This window comes from Schistocerca nitens, chromosome 2 (genome assembly GCF_023898315.1).
Source record: "Schistocerca nitens isolate TAMUIC-IGC-003100 chromosome 2, iqSchNite1.1, whole genome shotgun sequence".
Lineage (NCBI taxonomy): Eukaryota > Metazoa > Arthropoda > Insecta > Orthoptera > Acrididae > Schistocerca > Schistocerca nitens.
In genome coordinates, this window is record NC_064615.1 from 570,777,244 (window position 1) to 570,796,834 (window position 19,591).

Genomic DNA, 19,591 nt, shown 5'->3' on the forward strand with positions numbered 1-19,591 from the left:
TTATTACAACTTTTTGAACAGAACTGAACTGATAAACAATTGCTCACTTCCAACAAAGTGGAGAATCTAGGAAGCTTGTCTAAACCTTAGTAGGACATTATAATCTCATGCAGGTCGGTATTGCTAAAAGCATAATTTTTTTAACTTCTTGAAATAATCGCAAAACGTATTTTAGCAATATCAAACTTTAATCATGGGATAGAAATAAAAGCGAAAATGAAAGTAAACGTCTGCGTAATTTCGTAAATGCGTATAATACTCCAGAATTCTCATAACAAAGTGCACATTAATTTCCTTAGTTTTGTCAAGTATTGTCACTAAAAGACGTTATTTTAAAACCAAGAGAATAAAACAGAGACATCCGTTAGAGGTTGTGATGTTATGAAAAAGTGTTAAAAATAATAAATATTGTAAACTGATAGAGCTCTGTATTCTTTTTCCTGTTCTATTTTCCATGTGAAAACGACTGTTCTGCACGTTGCAACCGGTAACGGAAAAATTTTAAATTTTCGCTGTTTCATAATCGTTAAAACAAATTGGGAATGTTTCTTTAAAGTCAGTACTGCCATTAGACTCTTGTTTATTTACAATATTACATTTACACATACACAATCATGATTTCGGCTTCAAAGTGTCATTATCAAGTGTTTTAAGTGTTTTACAGCGCCTAAGATGACATGCCGTCGTATTTAAAATACACTATTAGACACATTGTCTAAGAGTCGATATTTATGCAGAGGCTACTGCTTTGTTTCATCACTGAGTATACCATCTTGAGTCAAATAGCGTATTTTAAATACGACAGTATGCAATACTAGGCACTGTATAACACTTAAAACACTTTATAACGGCAATTTGAAGCCGGAATCATGATTTTGTAAGTGTAAATGTAACACTGTAAACAAACAACAGTCTAAGGACGGTACTGACTAAAGAAATATATTATGACTGTGGCTCCGCATTATGAAAAAATTATTAAATTGGGAATGATTGAATAATGGTTATATGACTTTAATATTTAGGTTATGACCAGACATGGCCGTAACAGTGTGTGGACTAGCTGACTGGAACGTCCAGCAGGCAATGTGTGTCTTCGAAGGTTCGTCTTCCAAGGTCGCTGGTACGTCGGTCCTCGATCCAGAAATACTTGGCACCCGAACAGATCTTCCTTATCTAGCAAGGGGATGGGAGATTGTGGTCTTCAGTCCTGATTATAAGGCGGTATGCTGATTTCCTGGGTCTGCACAAAGTCTCAAGCAGTTGCAGCTACATTTGGCGGTCCTTCTGGCGGCGCACCAAACGAATAAACTGTATGTACAGTATTATTATCCTCTCTTTTGCTTTCATTTCTACTGTTTTATACAGTAACTCAGTGACCATTGTAGACCATAAGTAACTATCGCAGGTATCCACTAGATATGCTGCACTAAGGGGCAGGTTTTCCACCTCAGTACACAAGTATATGCCTCTCATTACGACAGATGTCCGCCTCGATAGCTGAGTGGTCAGCGATACGGAATGCCATGCAGAGATGTCTGGGTTTGATTCCCGGTTGGGTCGGTGATTTTCTGCACTCAGGGACTGGGTGTTTGTGTCGTCTTCATTATCATATCAACCCCACCGACACGTAAGTTTCCGAAGTGGAGCCACTTAAAAAGGCTTGCACTTGGCGACCGGTCTACCCGACGGGAGGCCCTAGCCACACAACATTTCATTACGACAGATAAAATGTCTGCTTCATACAATGACTAGACTGGGAAAAGCTACTGGAAAAAGCACTTTCTATTCCACACATCTACTGCGAGTTTCCATTTCTTTCTAGTGTGACATGTATCGCGGAAATGGGATCAAACTGCAGCAACATATGGTCCGGAATTGACGTCAGTCCATAATTTTCCTACACAGGCAGGAAAAGTCAGTTAATAAGTTGAATTCAGGAACTTCTTTTGGTACCACAAACACGAACATGTCGACTCCCGATGCATTACTGTTAGCAAATTTTACAGCAACATGTTTCGTATAAATGAGCGAGATAGGATGGGCGGCAGTCTCACTGCTTCTCGAGGATGTACGGCACGGCAGAAGTTTGACGGAACTCTTCTCTATGAAGGCGGGGCAAAGGCTTGCGGCCCTGTTCTCTCTTTACCATTTGATAAAGTTCCACACATGCATCGCGAAAACTCTCTTAGTGGGCTCTTTTTAGTACCGCAGAAAAAGGATATACAGGGTGGGCCTTTCCACATTAATCAATATTTATTTTACAAAAACCATATGGTCAGTCGTAAAGGAAGTGGCTGGTCTGCAGAGACAGGTCGAGGATATAGAATCATTGCGTAGTGGAAATGTCCGTGTTACTGATAAGTCGCATATATGTACAGTAATTAATAATCACTTTCTGAATATAGCAGGTGAACTAAATAGAAATCTAGTCCCAACAGGGAATCATATAGCGCTCGTAGAAAAAAGTGTTCCGAGACTGTTACCTGAAACGCTCCTCCATGATACTGACAAGAGGGAGATTGAGTTAATAATTAAATCACTAAAGACCAAGAACTCTCAGGGATATGACGGGGTATCTAGCAGAATACTGAAGTATTGTTCCATGTATGTTAGCCCAGTACTCAGCCATATCTGTAACTTTTCCTTTAGGAGTGGTCGGTTTCCTGACCGATTAAAGTACTCGGTAGTGAAGCCACTTTATAAAAGCGGAGACAGGGATAATGTTGATAATTGTAGACCTATTTCTATGCCATCGGTGTTTGGTAAAGTTATCGAGAGGGTTGTATATACAAGGTTACTGGAGCATTTAAATTCACATAATTTGCTGTCAAAGGTACAGTTTGGTTTTAGAAATGGCTTAACAACTGAAAATGCTATAGTCTCTTTTCTCTGTGAGGTTTTGGACGGATTAAATAAAAGGTTGCGAACGTTAGGTGTTTTCTTTGATTTAACGAAGGCTTTTGACTATGTTGACCACAAAATATTACTGCAGAAGTTGGAACATTATGGAGTAAGGGGAGTAGCTTACAATTGGTTCGCCTCTTACTTTAAGAACAGAAAGCAGAAGGTAATTCTCCGCAATATTGAGAGTGGTAATGATGTTCAGTCCCAATGGGGCACTGTTAAATGGGGCGTTCCCCAAGGATCGGTGCTGGGGCCACTGGTGTTTCTTATTTATATAAATGATCTGCCTTCTAGTATTACAGGTGATTCAAAAATATTTCTGTTTGCTGATGACACCAGCTTGGTAGTGAAGGATCTTCTGTGTAATATTGAAACATTATCAAATACTGTAGTTCATGAAATAAGTTCGTGGCTTGTGGAAAATAATTTGATGCTAAATCACAGTAAGACTCAGTTTTTACAGATTCTAACTCACAATTCAACAAGAATTGATATTTTAATCAGACAGAATGGGCATGTTATAAGCGAGACGGAACAGTTCAAGTTCCTAGGCGTACGGATAGATAGTAAGCTGTTGTGGAAAGCCCATGTTCAGGATCTTGTTCAGAAACTAAATGCCGCTTTATTTACCATTAGAACAGTATCTGAAATAAGTGACATTTCAACACGAAAAGTAGTCTACTTCGCATATTTTCATACGCTTATGTCATATGGTACTACTTTTTGGGGTAATTCTTCTGATTCAAAAAGGGTATTTTTGGCTCAAAAACGGGCTGTTCGAGCTATGTGTGGTGTAAGTTCGAGAACCTCTTGTCGACCCCTATTCAATAGTCTGGGATTCCTGACATTGTCCTCACAGTATATATTTTCTTTAATGTCGTTTGCTGTTAGCAATATTAGCTTATTCCCAAGAGTTAGCAGCTTTCACTCAGTTAATACTAGGCAGAAATCAAATCTGCATGTGGAATGCACTTCCTTGACTCTTGTTCAGAAAGGAGTGCAGTATTCTACTGCATCCATTTTCAATAAGCTACCACAAGAACTCAAAAATCTTAGCAGTAGCCCAAACGCTTTTAAGTCCAAACTGAAGAGATTCCTCATGGCTCACTCCTTCTATTCTGTCGAGGAGCTCCTCGAAGAGCTAAAAAATAAAGCAAATTCCAGTGTTACATTCTTGATTTTCTTTACTTAAACTAACGACGTGTCACCTGAATACGTTTCTTATATTTCATTTTATCTGTTTCTACAATCGTGTTATAATTTCATGTATTGACTCGTTCCATGACCATGGAGACTTCTCCTTAATGTGGTCCCACGGAACAATAAATAAATAAATAAATAAATAAAAAACTGTAAATCATAAAAATTTTTACTTTATGACAAATGGATTTATAAACCATAAAATTTAATTGCATTTCAATTTTGCACGTAGAAGATGAGTTGAGAGCACTTCACTAGGTATCGTTGTAAAATAGCGTCACGCGAGAAGAAGTCGCACTGTGTTCTCTGGTATCACGAGACAAAATCTCCAGTTAACGTGCAGCGTAATTTTCGGAGGCAGTGAGAAAGAGAAGCACCGGACAGGAGTATTGCTGCGTGGTACATGAAGTTTAATCACACCGGCGGACTGTAGAACCTTTCGCGAACAAGGCGGCCCTCAGTCAGTGAACAAAGGGACGGAGTTACAACAGGCAACGAAACTTTTCCACATCTACTCTACACAAATCTGGTGAATCAGGGTTTCCTAGGGCCACAGGGTTTCCAGATTGCACCTGCTCGCATGCACTATGTGATGAAAAGTATCCGGACTCTCCCAGAGACATACGTTTTACAATTAGGTTGATTGTGCTGCCACCTACTGTCAGGTACTCCATATTAACGACTTCAGTAGTCATCAGACATCGTGAGAGAGTAGAATGGGGCGCTCCACGGAATTCACGGACTTCGAACGTGGTCAGGTGACTGGGTGTCACTTGTGTCATACGTCTGTACGCGAGATTTCCGCGTTTCTGAACGTCCCTAGGTCCACTGTTTCCGATATGATATTGAAGTGGAAACTTGAAGGGACACGTACAGCACAAAAGCGTACAGGCCGACCTCGACTGTTGACTGACAGAGACCGCCGACGATTGAAGAGGGTCATAATGTGTAGTAGACAGACATCTATCCAGACCATCACGCAGGAATTCCAAACTGCATCAGGATCAACTTCAAGTACTATGACAGTTAGTCGGGAGATGACAAAATTTGGATTTCATGGTCCAGCGGCTGCTCATAAGCCACACATCACACCCGTAAATGCCAAACGACGCCTCGCTTGGGGTAAGGAGCGTAAACATTGGACGATTGAACAGTGTAAAATCGTTGTGTGGAGTGAAGAATCACTGTACACAATGTGGCGATCCCATGGCAGGGTGTGGATATGGCGAATACGCGCTGAACGTTATCTGCCTGCATGTGTAGTGCCAAATGTAAAATTCGGAGGCAGTGGTGCTATAGTGTGGTCATGTTTTCAATGGAGGGCGCTTGCACGCCTTGTTGTTTTGCGTGGCACTATCACAGCACAGTCCTTCATTGATGTTTTAAGCACCTTTTTCTGTTGAAGAGCAATTTGGGGGTGGCGATTGCATTTTTCAACACGATCGAGCATCTGTTCATAATGCACGGCATGTGGCGGAGTGGTTACATGACAATAACATTCCTGTAATTGACTAGCCTACACAGAGTCCTGACGTGAATCCTATAGAACGCCTTTGGGATGTTTTGGAACGCCGACTTTGTGTCAGGCCTCACCGACCGACATTGATACCTCTCCTCAGTGCAACTCTCCATGAAGAATGGTAGTCGAAACCCTGGCGGAGAGGGTGATTAAGTTGCTCCTGTATTGGGTGGTATTGAGTCATGAGGCCTGAAGATGGGACTTTGGGAGGTGGTGGTTGACTGGGGTGATAAGGCACAGGAGATCCATTTGTGGACAAGGTTATGAGAGTAATTACGGTCTGTATATTCCTCAGTAAGACCCGTGGTGTATTTTGAGAGGGACTGCACGTCACTACAGTTCAAACAGCCGTCGGTGGCTACACTGTATGGAAGGAACTACTTGGTATGGAATGGGTGATAGCAGCTGAATTGGGGGTAATTCAGGCAGTTGGTAGGTTTCACAAGAACATAGATGTTGATGCGGCCAATTTTAAGGTGGAGGTCATTATAGAGGGAGCAGGCTTGTTGGGTTGAGTAGGACCAAGTGAAGCAAATGGGGGAGAATGTGTTGCGGTTCTCATGGTCTGTTGACTGGGTGTCGTCACCCTCGATCCAGATCAGTAAGATGTCATTAGTGAATCTGAACCAGGCAATGGGTTTGGGATTCTGGATGTTCAGGATGGATTCCTCTAGATGGCCCACGAATTTGTTGGTATATGATGTTGCTGAGCGAGTGCGCAAAGCCATAACTCAGATACATTTGTAGGTAATGATTTTGAAGGAGAAATAATTTTGGGTGCCGAAATAGTTGGTCATAGCGATTAGGAAGTATGTTGGGTCTTTATGTGGCGGATTGTTGGTCATTGGGTAGAATTTTTTGTGTATAAGGGTATGTTGTGGGCAATATTCTGAAGGTGTTGGGCTACTAGAGCAAAGATGCCCTCAGGAGATGCACAGAAAGAGACCACAATGGAGTGTCCTGGGAGGTTGGATTTATGGACTTTAGGAAGCATGTAGAAGGTAAGAGTATGGGGTGTGGTAGGTGTGAGAAGAGAGATAGACTCCAGAGAGGGCTCTAGGATGAACCTAAGAATTTGAGGAGAGTGGAGAACCTGTTGGATTTCTAGAATGGGATCACTGTGGCAGGATAGGTACGTGGCTGAAACTGACAGCTGGCAAAGTACTTCTGCCCATAATCCTTGCAATGCAAAACAACAATGTTGGAGCCTTTGTCAAGAGGTAGTATTCTAAGGTTGGGATCAGTTTTTTGTGGTTGATTGTAGCTCTTTCTGCGGATGTAAGGTTAGTTTGCATGTTGAGGGATTTGGGGAATGATGGTGAAGCAAGGATCATGGTTAAGATATTGCGAAAAGTTATCAGAGGGTGATTGATGGACATTGGTGGTAGATCACGGTCGAATGAAGAGTGAACTGAGTCAGACAAGGTTCAAGATTGGGCTTTGGTTGAGTCTGGGTGGTAGGGCTGGTGACGAAAAAGTGTTTCCATTGTAGGGACTGGGAGAACTTCTGTGAGGCTATGGCTTTTGAAGAAAAGATTCATTATTATGTTTCGGGTTTGTTTAGGATTTAGATTCTGTGCAGTGGAGGGAGGGAGCTTTTGAGGGTTTCTTAGCTGTGGGGACATGCTGGGGGAGGGGGGGGGGTTGGAAGTGGTTGTAGGGGTGGTGGGTCGTGGTAGTCCAAGGCAGGAGTAGAATATGAACAGGGTGAAGAGTCATTTGAAGTGGCTTTGTGCTTGCTGCCCTAGATCCTGGAGGGCAAGGGTTTCACTGTATGATATGGGAACCAGGAATTTGTAATTGAATAGCAGCAGAATTTAATGGATGGAGAGGAAGTATTGCATGGAGGTATAGGGCTGATTAATATGATTATGCTGGAGTATGTTGGTGATGGTTAAGTACCTGGGGAATCTGGACAGATCGACGTCATTGTGGAAGGAAGGGTGGGAGCTGGAGATGGGTAATTTGCTTGAAGGCCATTGCCTGAGCCAAGCAAGAAATGAGGAACAATATGTGATACTGGGTTCTGGCTAGGGATGAGGAAATTTTGTGTATTGACGCAGGTGGAAGCAGCAACGATCCAGGGTGACTGTAAGAAGAAGCATAAATGTACGTAAATAATGCAGAAATACTCGAGAAAAATGTTCGCAAAAATGCATCTAAAAACGTGGGAAACAACCATGAAAAGATGAAACGCATGGAGTAGGGGGAAACAAGATGAAATCTGAGGGAGTAGGCTGATAGTAAAAAACTTAGAAAACCAAATGATATCAGCGTCAAGACACAATGAAATCAAGAAAAAAATAAATAAAATGATAGTAATGAAGGGAGACGACAAATGTGAGTAGTTATGTGGAGTTAGTATGAACAAACTGGAATAGAGAGCAGAAGGAGTGGAGATTGGGAACAGTTGGTAGCATAAGACACAAGTTTGTTTGGCATAGGGAGTTATGGGAACTAACATGCGAGACTATGTGAGAGTGACATAGGAAGAGAAATCAGTTACACAGTACTGGATTAATGATATCGACGAGAGTAATGTGGGACATTAGATATTGAACCAACCATCAATGTGATCTAGTAGCACACTGTGTGCACAGCCAGTGTGATTCACACATTGCGACTTCCAAGCAGAGTGTACAGTGCGGTTTGTAAGACGACGGGAGAAACACAGGAAAGAGGAGAAAGAAGAATGGACACTGACCGTAGTAATACATTAGAAAATATTAACAAACGAAAAGCAGCACAGGGTTATGGGGTGGAAGAAAAGCTATCAACAATAGAAAATTCTGGATGGAATGTAAGAATGTTATGAAAAGGCTACTTGCCCTACAGTGGAGGTGCTAAGTCGCAGGTATTCACAACAAAAAGGGCATCAGAAAATGAACCTTTGTCCAACAAGGACTTGGTCAGAGATAGAACATACACTCACAAACTGTTAGAAATGCAACTCGCACACACACATGATTGCAAACAGCTGTGCATGATGGGAGACACAGCTGTGTGTGTGGATTGAGGGGGGAGGGGGGGAGGTTTAGGATGAGGCAGAGTTGGGAAGGGTAAGGATAGCTGCATAGGGTGGAGGACAGTGAAGTACTACTTGCAGGAGCATACAGGGACAAGGTGGAGGGAGGGTAGGGCAGCTAGGTGCACTCACGAGGTTATGCAGAGGGTCTGGGGGGGGGAGGAGGGTTTGCGGAAAATGAGTGATGTAAAAAGACTTTGGGTGAGTTGGTGGAATAGAGGACTGTACAGTGGGACTAGAGAGTAAGAACAAAGCTTAATGAAGGTTGAGGCCTGGAGTGTTACAGGAACTTAAGATATGTTGCTAGGAGAGTTCCCACCTGCGCAATTCAGAAAAGTTGTTGTTGGTAGGAAGGATGAAGGTGGCACAGGTTGTGAAGCAGACACTGAAATGAAGAACGTTGTGGTGGATGGATGGCTCGCCAATGGGGTGGTGCAGCTCTTTCTTCGCCTCAGTAAATGGTGAACATTCCTGTGGACAGACAGTTTCTTAGTTTTCATGCCCACACAGAATACAGGACAGTGGTTGCAACTTAGCTAGTATATCACATGACTGGTTTCAAAAGTAGCCCTGCCTTTGACTGGATAGGGGATGCATGTCACATGATTGGGGTAAGTGATGATGGGTGGGTATATGGGACAGGTCTTGCATCTAGGTCTATTACAGGGAGACGAGCAATGACACATGGGGTTGGAAACAGGAGTTGGGTGTGGTGTACTGCGGATATTGTGTAGGTTTGGTAGGCAGAGGAATGCCACTTTAAATTTTATTCAGTATGCATGCTTTATATAAATAAGAGGACGCTGAAGGATTAAGATGAGGTGACAGTGTTTGGTGCAGCAGCGGAGTCACGTGCGCAAACAGAGGAAGAACTTTTGGAGTAGTTCACAGAAAGATACACCAGGAGGCCTTCAGGTCACTGCCATGCAGTCCACCGGGCTGTGGTGTGTCATACACCTCTTGAGAGCCAAATGCACAGCAGAAAACTGTCATACGATCTCTCACTGCATAAGCCCCCAGGAGCGACCACTTCACAGCTGTGACAGAGGAAGAATGCTGTTTTCAGCAAGGTCAACTAAGACACCGTTGTGCAAAAAACGTAGAATTGGTTGGTTGGTGGGTTTTGGGGTTTAATGGGGGCTAAACATCGAGGTCATCAGTCCCCAGTTAAAAACAGACATACTTGTAAAAGGCCTATACAGTAAAAGCGTAACCTCTGCACCCAGAGGGAGGGAACACCAAGGGGTACAGAGCTAAAATGAACACCGCAGTAACACAAAATAGAGGACAATTAAAAGGAGCAGAGCAAATAGTTGACTGGAGTAAAACGGACTACAGTGGTTGGTGGATCAGGTAAAAGGTCAACCACTCAACTACAAACGAAGAACCTCCAGCTGGAAAGCGTTGATAGAGGTACCAACACAACTTGTTACCATAAAAGACACAATTTTGGTATCCACATCACAATTAAAAGTCGCTGGAGTGGGTGTACCCTGAGAAATCATGCGGGAGCGCCCACACTAGAGCGAGTGATAAAACCCAGCTGCACAGATAAAACGTAAAACTGAGTCAGCTATAGAGGCATTGTCACCTAGAATTAAAGGAAGTGCAGCTAGTAAATTAAAGGACTGCCGCAAGGGGTCTAAAAGGAGCAGTCCATCAGAAGATGCACCACTCTCAGCCCTGCATCACGGCGACACTTGGGCGGGTTCTCACGACGAAGGAGATAGGTGTGGGTCAACCGCGTATGTTCAATTCAAGGATGAGTTCCATACGGCCGTGGTCAACTAGACCATGCGGAGCTTATTTGGCGTGTTCAAGACAGACCATTCATAGCTCCAGACATCGCGGACCTTGCGATGTAGGGCTGACTGGAGGTCTCTTTCCACGAGACCTAGCTCCAGGGGTGGCAAAGTGGTGGCCTGCCTGGCCAACCGATCGACACTTTCGTTTCCTGGAATGCCGATGTGGCCCGAGGTCCACACAAACGTCGCTGAATGACCACACTTGGAGAGAGCAGAAACAGCATCTTGAATACTGCGCACCAAAGGGTCCCGAGAGAAACACTGGTCGAGTGCTTGCAATCCACTCAGGGAGTCACTGCATGTGACAAATGACTCCCCAGGGCAGGAGGAAAGGTGAGCGAGTGCACGATAAACAGCAACCAGCTCCACAGTGAAAACACTGCTCCCACAACGCAGGGAATGCTGCTCAACATAGTCGCCGTGGATGAAAGCAAACCCAGTGCGTCCATCGACCACAGAGCCATCGGTGTAGACTACATCTGCATAGCGAAACGAGGCAAGAAGAGCCAGGAATTGTTGACGAAGACTGGCACGTGGAACGAAGGACTTGGAGTCGCAGGACAAATCCAAGCAAAGCCGCAAGCGAGGGAGGGACCAAGGAGGGGTAGAAGAAGAGGGCCGGAAGGATGGAGGAAGGGAAAGGACTCTAGCGATGAGAGAAGGGAACGAACGCGGACCGCGATCGGGAGACCCGACCTAGGCCGCCGTCGTGGGGAGGGAAGTGCAGAAGATGGAAAAAGGAGCCTGCGGTTTGGGTGGTTGGGCGAGGCATGGACGCAGGCGATGTACGACGCAACCAACTGTTGTCGGTGGAATCGTAGGGAAGGGATTCCAGCTTCTACAAGAAGGCTAGTCACCAGACTAGTGCGTAAGGCACCTATCGCCAGTCTAACACCACAATGGAGAATCGGATCGAGGATCTGCAACGTTGAAGGTGCTGCTGAGTGGTACACCACGCTCCCGTAGTCGAGACGGGACTGGACTAAGGCCTTATAGAGCTGTAGGAGGGTTGTTCGTGCAGCCTCCCAAATGGTGTGGCTGAGGCAGCGAAGGACGTTGAGGTGCCGCCAGCACCATTGTTTAAGCTCGCGAAGATGAGGTGTCCAAGTGAGCTGAGCATCAAACAGCATGCCAAGGAAGCGATGCATCTCCTCAATATGAAGGAGTTCATTGGCAAGGTAGAACTCTGGATGGAGGTGGACCGTTCGACGACGACAGAAATGCATCACTCGGGTCTTAGAGGCTGAGAACTGAAAACCATGGTTGGATGCACAAGAGGAGCTGGAGGAGGCGGGCACTTCTCCAGCTCAGAGGTGGGGACTGAAGTCCCCAAAGAAGGAGGGGTTGTTACTCCTGATGTTGATAACAGGGGAGCAATGGAAGAGGGTGTTCCCCCAACTACCTGGGGGGCAGGAATAGATGGCCGGGCTGGAGGGCCCACAAAAAGCGGCTGAGCTTGGGGGCTCGTCGCCAGGGATGGCGACATTGAAGCTGATGCAGCAAACGTCGATGAAATCCGCACAGAGTGTAGTCAGTCGTACTTGCGTTTAGCCTCTGTGTAAGTGAGCCTGTCCAAGGTCTTATACTCCATAATCTTCCGTTCTTTTTGATAAACTGCGCAGTCTGACGAGCAAGGTGAATCTTTCTGTCCGCAGTTGACACAAACAGAGGCGGCGAACACGGGACGTTAGGGTGGGAGGCACGTCCTCAATCCCGACAGTTAGGGTTGGCGTCACATCTTGATGACATATGTCCAAACCTCAAGTACTTAAAGCAGCACATGGGAGGAGAGACGTAAGGCTTAACATCACATCGATATATCATCACCTTGACCTTTTTGGGCAGGGTGTCTCCCTCGACAGCCAAGATGAAGGCGCCGGTGGCGACCCTACTATCTTTAGGTCCCCTGAAGACACGTCGTACAAAGTGGACACCGCGGCATTCCAGATTTGCACGGAACTCGTCGTCAGACTGCAACAACAGATCACGATTAAAAATAAGTCCCTGAACCATATTGAGGCTCTTATGAGGCGTAATGGAGACTGCAACATCACCGAGCTTGTCACAAGCAAGCAATGCCCGTGACTGTGCTGGGGATGCTGGCTGTATGAGGACTGCTCCAGACCTCATTTTACACATGCCCTCAACTTCTCCAAACTTTTCCTCTACATTTTCCACAAAAAACTGAGGCTTTGTGGTCAGATATGAGTCCCCATCTGTTCGGCTGCAAACCAGAAATCGAGGAGAATACGTCTCACCAGGGAATTTAGACTGCCGTGCCTCCCCTGGTGTGGACAGGGAAGGGAACGATTGGGGGTCACACTGTAAAGCATTGAACTCTCCTTTCTTAGAGACTCGTGCTTGTGCACTATTCGTATTTCATTTCATGGTGGTCCCACGAGCAGCTAGGTGAAGGAATGTCCATCCAGACAGAGCCCTCCTTGCCTGCTTCAAAATGGTTCAAATGGCTCTGAGCACTATGGGACAACTGCTGAGGTCATCAATCCCCTAGAACTTAGAACTACTTAAACCTAACTAACCTAAGGACATCACACACATCCATGCCCGAGGCAGGATTGGAACCTGCGACCGTAGCGGTCGCGCGGTTCCGGACTGTAGCGCCCGCTTGCCTGGGTAAGCCTAATACAACCAGGGGGCGGCAAGTTCCCCAGAGGGCGCCCGCTAGCAACTGTTCTACCTCAACAGCCAAGCGTCTCCTTGGCGCGCAGCACACCTTGAGATTGAGGTTTTTTTTTACAGAGGTTTATACCCTCCTCGCAGTTAAGCCAAGATCCCCGTGTTCTGCACCGTACAACGTTCCACCGTCACGCCTTACGGTGGTCGTTGAAGAACGCTCAGAGCTCACGGTATTGAGGACTGGTGGCGCTTCCCAGTCCCCAGGTCAGGGACCCCGCGGTCGCCAAGCCCGTACCCAGCAACTAAATACTGAGCCCCCTGAGGGGAAACGTAGAATGCTGTATTTCTTTGCAAAGCACTGGAAACTGTATATAACACGTAGGAATTGTAGAGAGAACCCGCAGTTTGAGGCGCTTTTGAAAGTGTCGGATGCTGCCCATCACTGACTTCACATAAGGTAAATGTTTATGCATCATAAGAACTGCTAGTATTGGCTGAGGTAAATATACTGGAGGATGGAGACAGAAACTAGACTGTGCCTCGAGGACCCACCTCATTTGCCATAGAGAGAAAAAGCGAGATGCCTTTTTGCTTCACTAAACGATAAGAGGCGCGTTACTGGTTAATCATGAGAAGAAAAACTCAGGGAAAAGGACCAGCATTTTCTAGGGAATATTTTTAAAGGTCTGGCCTTGGAAAGTCCGTAGTCCAGCGAATCCGAACAGAGTGAAAAGCGCAAAATGCAGAAACACGAGTTTTTCTTTCCTCTTAAGCATTCAGTGCAAAATTACTTCTTCACTGGCAGGCTTCACGTCTTTATCATGAAGTGTTTTTACAGCGGAGAGCCATCGTTGCTTGGTCTCCGTGAGATTCCAACGCCGCCGTCCTGCGACGCAGTCAGAGCAAATGAGTGCGAGGACCTTATAAAGATTTCGACTTATTTGAATTCACTGCTGGCGAGTGTCGTTGGTGTCCAGTGGCTGATTCTGCAGTCGTTTCAGCGTCCAGCTATAGTCTGCTACGGTGAGATCGAACTACGAGAACGAGTTAATGCGCAGAGACAAGAAGGTCATTATTACACAATTACAGTTATTCCAAGTTTCACTTTGAAGACTTGCTTTCATATTCAAATGACCAATTTGCTTTGAACTCTGGCCACAGATGTAGTGCATTTCCTTCTGTAGTGCTTCCTTCCACGAAGAAAAATTTGGGGGGAAAATTCGTGTGGTAGTACATTTTTGCACAGCGATAGAAGGAATTGCCACGATTATACTACAAACTGACCAGTGAGGCGTGAGTGTAATGGTCGTCACGGGTTGTTCAAAGCCCACTTTTTATGTTTCTCTTTATTAACATGAAAACCGCTGCTTTTAGAGAAAATATTTCGCAGCACAAAATTAAACTACATTAAATTACCAACAAAAATGTCCTGTTCGTTTGTTCTCTGTCACTTAATAATTTCCTAGTTCCAGAGGATGGAAAAAATGTCAAATAACTAAAAATAGTGTTTCAATGGTATAAAGTTAATTTTTGTTGTTAAATAGAAAGGGTTAAGAGCAGTTGTTAAATGTGTGTGCCACGTATAATTGTAGTAGAACCTTTAGCAGTATAGGACAGTGTGCAGAGACTTACGTGGGATCTCTCAATATGCGATTCTTGCCTCAGAATTATTACTAGTCAAATTTATATTCCTTGTACTGCTAAGGTATTTTGTTGGAAAAAATACCCTTCTGGCGTGTCTGTGCATTGCGTCATCAGTAATTCATAAGGCATGCTGCGAAAGGACCCGTATAATTTTGTGAAACGTCATGTGACGTAGTAGCACAAAGAGTGATGGGACTTGCTGTTAGCTCATCAGTTTACAGACCTATGAAGGAGGAAAGTGCAGGATCGCAATCCAATCACTACATTCCTCCTCGCGTCTACCCTACAAAGCCAGAACGCAATTTATCCCTTAATACGCATCTGCTGCACTTAGAAATGGTACACAACTAATTAGTGCACAACTAACTAGTTATTCATGGCCCACTTCAGGTAACAATATACATTAAATGCATTAAAACACATTTCTTAGTAATGTGCATTTTTCTGTCCCTTGCAATTCGGGAAAACTATTAGTCCTACAAATAAAAATGAATAGGACATTTCTTGTAGGAAATTTTATGTAGTTCAATTTTGCATCAGGAAGTATTTTCTCTAAAAGCAGCGGTTTTTGAATTGAACGTGAAAAGACCTACCTCCACCTCACACCCCATAGGTCAGGATTTCTAGTATGTCGTTCATGGCACGCTTTCGTATCACTGCGAAAAGATTTGCGACTACACGAATTCCTTCAACCCCCCCCCCTCCCACGCGTGCAGTTTTATGTGCCGCCGTGTGGAGAAGCAATAATAGACTTCTCTACCTTAGTCTCCCATATTTACAAGGCGTTATGCATTTGTTTAGTGCCGCCTTTGGGTTCTGCTTACGAGATCAGGTGTTTCCTAATGCAGTTACCCCCTAGAGCAACTGCATGACGCGAAGAGAAATAACGTTTAACTAAATTTCTGGAAGTTGAAGTAAGGATGTTAGAAGTTATTCTTTGTTTTTATCTGTATTTTACAGCCAGCAGGATGATGAAACAGGAAGATCAAACTTGTTATGAACACGTAAACTGATAAAAAAGAACTTTCGGTTGGTTTACTATTCTCTGTAAACCATTTAAAAATTTTAATTTAGGAAATCAGTAAAAACTGTTCACACGCAGACTTCGGTAAAATCTATGTAAATTAATTACCTTTTGATTTAAACTCTCGATTTTGAAATTTTATACGTTGTACAGTCAAGAAATTAACGACACATTGTCGCTTTTAAACATAGACATTTACATATTTTAGCCACAATCCATATCTGACAGGATCTCTCAGAGCACGCCAGCTTTCGTGCCCCGTCTTTTAAACAATATCTTGTTTATCTGGTTAGATAGGGTGACACTTTCTCTGGAATTCACTCGGTAAATTATCCACTCTTCAGTAAAACATTATCTGATGACTGAAAACTCACAAATGGTAACTGAGCGTGTGCGAAAACTGCTCGGAGCCGTCGCCTCGTTTCTCGACACTCTGCCGCGGATTTGTGATACTTCGCAAAGTTTTTTGCATTTTTTTTGTGCGTAACTTCGAAATTTGAGCGATGAAGGAGCTCATATGTCTTTATTGGCTATCCTCTGTAATGTCGTCAGTGTTCTATAAAACGTGGCAAATGGAGTGTTTTACGTGTAATGAACTGAATTAGGCTAGTATAGTTGATTGGTGATCTCTACTTAGGCTAAGCAGTTTCATGGTTGAACTTTACCGACGACAGCTACCAATCAATTTACCCACTTTATATTGAAATATGCTTTGCAAGGGGTCAACGATCACTGTTAGGAAGGAACATTTCTATTATTTCACTTTAAACGAATTACAAAGTGTAGAGACTTTTGTAATATTGAATGTAAATTATTAATTCACCAATATAATAATATAGATACAAAGACGTGTTTTGAGGATATCAGTAAGCAGTAGTATTTCCCTTCCCACTATGAACTTGATTTACAGAAATGCTATGAAAGAGAATTTGAAGCTTTCAGGAAAGACACCTGAAAGTAGCGTAAATTAAGACGTCGTACTGGGACACTGTTTTTCAGGTCACTATTATTCAGGTGTCACAACAGTGTATGTTGACTATAAAGAGAGGGAAGCTAAATCAGTATCGTAGCTGGACACTTAAAAGTCTACGAACATCATTAAACAGGAGAACTGAACCAAAAACCAATTCCGTAAAGTAAAAGTACGTTTATCATACAGTCACAACATCTCACTGCATTCCTGCAGCAGCAATAGCCTTTTGCAAGACACCGAACGCTAAAACTCCATTCCATGTAGTTCCTCTCGCATTGCTCGCCCGAAAACTGGTATATATGGACCTTTATTTACTGGACAGAAACAATTTCTGCCGGGCTTGAAGCCGACTGCCTATGACAGGTCGTGACACTCGTCTCTAGTCGGTGTCAGTTAAGATACTTTTATCAGCACTGTTCTTAGGTCGTGTTAAGCGTCTGTGAATCACATACCTCTCCGCATAGACACGATGGACATTCAGAATTTACATCTATACTCCACCAACCTCTTTAATGTCCGTGGCAGATGGTACGTCTCGTACCACTGTAATTTTCTCCCATTCCTTGTTCCATTCTCTAATGGTGCATGAAAAGAATGATTCTCGGTAAATCTCCGTATGAAGTGAATTTTTCTGAGATTCTCCTTGCGATTAGTTGACAAGACACTGTATGGTGAAGGAAGTAATATAGTCCCCCACTCATCCCGGACGCACTATCTCACAATTCAATTACCATGGCTTGAGATACCTGTGAATATTTTCATGTAGTTTTTAAATAGTCTGTAAATATCATTTTCAAAGTTATGTCACCTTATGTTATATACAGACCTGTCGCACTAATGTGACTACCGCTCTGTTCGACGTCTACATGCAACAACCTTTCATGGATGCCAGGTGGCAGCACAATTAGTGGAGTGTACTCGTATATAAAACGTGTCGGAGGGAGGGGGGCGGAGGATATAAAGAAACAGTGCATTCGCTGTCGTAATATGAAAAAGGAGCAATTTATCTGACGAAGAAAAGAGCATGTCGTTGGCTTTCAGGCCAAGTGTGGAAACATTCCCGACGCGGCTAAGTCTATACATTCTTCGCGTGCCGCCGCGGTTAAAGTGTACTGTGCATAAGGGAATGGCGCTATGCAAAATCGCGGCCGAGGGAGCTGTGGTGCACCGCGGGCCGAAGGTGACAAGGGTGAATGGCAGCTGTGGTGCAACTGACTGCCCAGTTGAACCGAAGGGTTACCAACAATGGCACCACAACGACCATCCAGCGAATGTTGCTTCGTATGGCCGTCTACAGCAGGTACCTGGTTCGTGTACCCATGCTGATTGCTGTTCATTGGCGATGAGAACTAGAGTCTACACACTAATGCAACAACTGTAGGTCATCTGAGTGGCAACAAGTTGTTTTTCCAGATGAATCACATTTTTTGCTCCATCGTACAGATGGCCTTTGGCGTGTAGGGCCCCGCAAAAATCGTCGAAGTGTCCATTTTGGAGGATGTAGTGTTTTGTTCTGGGGAATGTTTCTATGGGATTCTCCGCATCCTCTCATCATTTTCGAAGGCACAATTGATCAACGTAAGTATGTATCACTTCAAAAAAACATGCAGTTTGTTTTCCCTCGGCACGATGGCATCTACTAGCGCAACAATACAACGTATCACACAGCACTCAGTGTACGGCTTGCGTGGTTCCAAGAGCGTCAGGATGAGACTATCGTACTCCCCTGGTCACCAAACATCCCCAATTTAGACTCAATCGAGGATCTGTGGGACCACTTCGATCGGGCTTTTGGCGACAGTGGATCCTCAACTTTGAAACGTAGTGCAGATAGGCACGACAATGGAGCCAGCATGACTCCACATAACTATTGGTATCTTTCAGAACCTCACTGACACCCTTCCCGCACGTCCGCGCTGCAAAAGGCGCGTTATTCAGGCTTCTGACAGATGGTCTAATTAATGTGACTAGACCGTGTATATGTACTAAACTGTAACATATGTAACTGTTTTAGAGAATATAGTAAAGTACATAATAAAAAAGATGGAGGGAATTGTCTCTACAACGGAAAGGTTTAGGCGGGAGAGTTGAAGGTGGATACGCGTAAGTTAAGGCGCCACGTTTTTGTGTGGTTAAGAGTCTGTCGCTAACTATCGATACGTAGACATCCCAAGAGCTCAGCGAGGTAAGGATTTCTGGAAAAGTGGATTAAATATGTCGCGGATGTGAATTTCTCCTAGTGCTGTAGGATGACATTTATTGGGCTGCTCTGGAATTCGCATTTCCGATGCCAAGATGAAATGTGGAGAATATTTTTGCATGAGTGCCATAATTCCATCACACGGAAATGTTCTTTCGCCATGGAAGGTCGCCTCCACTAACTTTGGGATAATGCGATACTTAGTTTCGCATATACGTGCATAGACCAGTGTCTGCTAAAGTTTTCAGATTGTAAGCACTCAATATTAACAGTGTGTCACAAACTCGATTTATCTTAATCACTCACCGTTTAGGCACTTATCTTAACATCAAGACTATTCCGAGTGTTGACACATGGTAAAAATGTCGAACTACGTAATTGAAAGTAGTGTGAAGTTGCTTGGAGCAATGGTATTTGATTTTGCATGTAGTCTTTTATGTGAAGTATTCCACGTGGTTTTTAAAATTCGTAATTTCTATTCATAGTGAAAGAACATCTACTTGAGAATCCTATACAGATAAATAACTTTAAACAAAGATTGAAATGATTTCACACAATGTAAAATTTACTAGTATGACCTATTAAAATTTACTAGTATAACCTTTTAGTACTCTACTGATCCTAGACCATAACAGATAGATGGCCTAAGGGACTTAAACG

General features: G+C 43.9%; 1 protein-coding gene across 1 annotated transcript in view; it reads right to left on the minus strand.

Annotated features, from left to right (window-relative positions):
- The window catches only part of LOC126235164 (G-protein coupled receptor GRL101-like), a 412,667-nt gene that overhangs the window by 333,065 nt on the left and 60,011 nt on the right, over positions 1-19,591 (minus strand). The gene's annotated exons all lie outside the window — the stretch shown is intronic.